Source organism: Alligator sinensis, unplaced genomic scaffold (assembly GCF_000455745.1).
Source record: "Alligator sinensis unplaced genomic scaffold, ASM45574v1 scaffold267_1, whole genome shotgun sequence".
NCBI classification, from domain to species: domain Eukaryota; kingdom Metazoa; phylum Chordata; order Crocodylia; family Alligatoridae; genus Alligator; species Alligator sinensis.
In genome coordinates this window covers 1,410,748-1,414,523 of record NW_005842100.1, presented here as the reverse complement: position 1 = coordinate 1,414,523, position 3,776 = coordinate 1,410,748, and positions in this window count along the sequence as shown.

Genomic DNA, 3,776 nt, shown 5'->3' with positions numbered 1-3,776 from the left:
GTGTGGGGGAGGAGGTAGGTCTGACTGAATGAATGTGCGTCTGTGTATTTAGAAAAATGAGCCACTGACCAGGTCTGGGACTAAGGCTGAGTCTAGCCGCCCCGATTCTGCCTGATAAGGTAGTGTTGAACACAAGGGGGCTCAGCCGAAACCTCGTGACCCAGTGGACAGGTGTCTGAGTGATTTTGTCTTTTCCCAATCAGTTGTCCCAGTATCTTCTGTCAAGGGCAGAAGTGAAAGAATCCCTTTTGTGTTTCCCTCCCTCCTTCCACTGTATGAGCTGGTGTCGGGTCAGTGGCCTTGGGTCTGGGCAGTAAAAACTGCGGGGCAAGGCACTGAGCAGCCCGGACGTCCTAAATAAGCCTTTCCTGTGTCTTTCTGTGTGTTCAAAATCATGGTGACTGGATCCGAACCTTATTAAATACAGGTCAGTTTAAAACCTTACTGCCGGCTAGAATTTTTGTCTGGTAAAGGATCCTATTTTTGTGTCTGATAACATACTTTGTATTCGGGGAAAAACTGCTCAAAGCGCCCTCATCCAACAGCATGTCAGGCTTGTTGTAAATTAACTAGGACGCTGGGAGAAAGCCCCGGGTCCTCTTTGATTCTGATAGTGAGGGAGATGAGACTCAAGGGTTAAGGTGCAGGGATGAGGCTAAAACGCCACCGGACACAGACCAAACAGATCGGGAAGAGATAGCTGACGCAAGCCGTTCTAAAACACCTCCCCTGTATGAGAAAAAAACTGCAAAAGACTGAGGGGGCAGCGGGTAAACTGCTTTCAGAACTCATAGAGATTGCGTATAAGGTTTATGGGAATCGTGATCAGGTGGCAGAGAGGAGAGAAGAAAAGCGTGGACAAAGACAGATGGCAATGTTGGCAGCTGCCTTGGGCCAAAGCACAAATACAGGTGGGGGATGGAAGGAAAAACCTGAGGGGGGGCAGAAGAAAGAAAAAGACCGACCTAAGCCTGATGAGTGTGCATATTGTCGAGAGAAGGGACACTGAAAGAGAGATTGTCCTAAGCTGAAAGACAAACAGAGGGAAACTCAGTGGGGGGGCCGCCAGATGCGGGCGGAATCCTCGGGGAAAGATTCTAGGTGAAGGGGACTGGGATCTAAGGCCACCACCCTGCGAGCAAGTGCTTGGAAAGATCCCATGATAAAGATAAGGGTTGGTGGCAGAGACTATGAGGCTCTGGTAGATACCGGAGCCACCTTTTCCATGATCCCCGTGAAGCCCCTCTAGCTAAAGAAAGCGGAAAGCATGTGACTGTAAAAGGCATTAAAGAAAGACGGGCTAGATTGCCTGTGTGTAAACCCCTCCTCATGAAAATTGGGAATAACATGTTAAAACATGCCTTTGTAATCTCCCCTGCCTGCTCAGTAGCCCTCCTGGAGCGGGATTTACTAACAAAGATGCAAGCTGAAATCTTCTTCCGTGAGGACCTGATTGTAATGCAGCTGCCAGTGAAACAGGGCTCAAATTACCAAATGGCCCTCCGGGCAGCCAAGACTGTGCCAAAAGCCAAAGGAACTGAGATTTTAAAGAATGTTAATCCATGTGTATGGGCAGATGGCGCCTCCTTCAGGTTAGTGCAAGACCTAAGAGCTGTGAACAAAAAGATTTTAGTGAATCATCCTATGGTTCCAAATCCCCACACCATTCTGACCCATGTTCCAACAGATGCCAAGGTGTTTTCCGTGCTAGATTTAAAAGATGCTTTCTTCTCTATCCCGCTACACGAAGATAGTCAGAAATTGTTTGCCTTTGAATGGGAGGACCCAGACACGTATCATAAGACTCAATTATTATGGACAGTGTTACCCCAGGGATTTGTCTCATCCCCCCATATCTTTGAAACAGCATTGCAAAAAGACCTAGAGCATTGAAAAGAGAGACACCCTGAGGTGGCGTTGTTGCAGTATGTTGATGATTTATTGGTAGCAAGCCCCGACGTGCAGACGGGAAAAAGAGCGACAGAATCCTTGCTGAATACCCTGGGAAAGAAAGGGTATAAAGTGTCACGGGAAAAGGCTCAAATTTGTCAGCCAAAGGTCACCTTTTTGGGTTATGAAATTGAGGAGGGGGCTCGGACATTGAGTAGAGATCGAATTCAAGCAATACAGGATATGCCTGCCCCCCAAAACCCCAAAGAGCTGCGAGCTTTCCTAGGCCTAACCGGGTTTTATAGACTGTGGATTCCCGATTATGGGGGAAAAGCCAAACCCCTATATAAATCCCTCACAAAGGAGGGTCTCACAAATTGGAAATGGACTAAGGAAAACCAACATGCATTTGAGTTGTTGAAAGCTGCCCTCTTGCGACCCCCAGCATTGATGATTCCAAATGGGCGCAAGCCCTATAGACTGTATGTGCATGAGAATAAGGGGGTGGCCTCAGGGGTCTTAACTCAACCAGTGGGCCCAACTTGGAAGCCCGTGAGCTACTACTCCAAGGTCCTAGACCCAGTGGCGAAGGGGTGGCCTGTATGTTTGAGGGCTGTCGCCACCAAAGCTACTCTTGTGGAGGAGGCTCAAAAGATTGTTATGGGAGCTGATATGAAAATACATACCCCACATGGAGTTCCCCAAATTGTTGGAGGGCTGTCGCCACCAAAGCTACTCTTGTGGAGGAGGCTCAAAAGATTGTTATGGGAGCTGATATGAAAATACATACCCCACATGGAGTTCCCCAAATCCTTGGAGGAGAGGGAGGAAAATTTTTAAACCCCTCCAAACAATCCAGATATAAAATCTTTCTCCTATCTAATCCAGGCCTTCCCTTCAAGCACACCACTGCTTTAAACCCAGACACCCTGATGCCAGAACCGGAACCCCCATGCCATGATTGTTTAGAGGTATTGACTCAAACGGTACTAATTCGTCCTGACTTGACAGATGACCCGCTTGAGAACCCAGAAGAGGAATTCTTCGTAGATGGTTCAAGTAGCATAATACATGGCGTGCGGCATACGGGGTGTGCTGTGATAACATTGACTGAAACTGTGTGAGGAAAAAAAAAAAAACAAAAACCTCCCTGCAAATTGGTCAGCACAAGCAGCAGAGCTCACTGCCCTGACACACGTGTTGGAATTAGGTAAAGATAAAAGAGTAAACATTTTTACAGATTCGCGCTATGCTTTTGCCACTGTACATGCCCATAGATTGTTGTGGAAAGAACGTGGGTTTATCACAGCCTCTGGACAAAAGATTGCAAATGGGCCACAGATTGTAATGCTATTGGAAGCCCTCCGGCTACCAAAAGAAGTGGCCGTGGTACACGTAAAAGCCCATGGCAAGGCCGCAGACGAGCGCCATAGAAGGGGAAACACAAGGGCCGACATGACAGCCAAAAAGGCAGCACAAACGGGAGAAGAGGCAGTGTTTCAGGGTTCGGCCCACAGGGTGCCCTTTTGCTTAAAAGATTGTAAAATACAATATGGCCCAGGATCGGATCAGCTAGCCACAGAGCTCAAAGCCATCAAGAATCCTCAGGGATGGTGGGTCATACCCGGAGGAAAGGTATTAGTACCCCGATGCATCTTAGGGGATGTACTCCACCGGTTACACTATTCCACCCACATGGGGGGCACTGCCATGAGAGACCTGTTAGTTCATCAGATAGTGGCTCCAGGAGTTTATTTAAAAGCCCAGAGAGTGGCCTCTCAGTGCCCGACCTGTCAGAAGGTAAACCCAAAGCCCACAAGACCACCAGCCCCCATGGGAGGAAGACAGTGGGCCCATTATCCTGGACAAGCCTGGCAGATTGACTT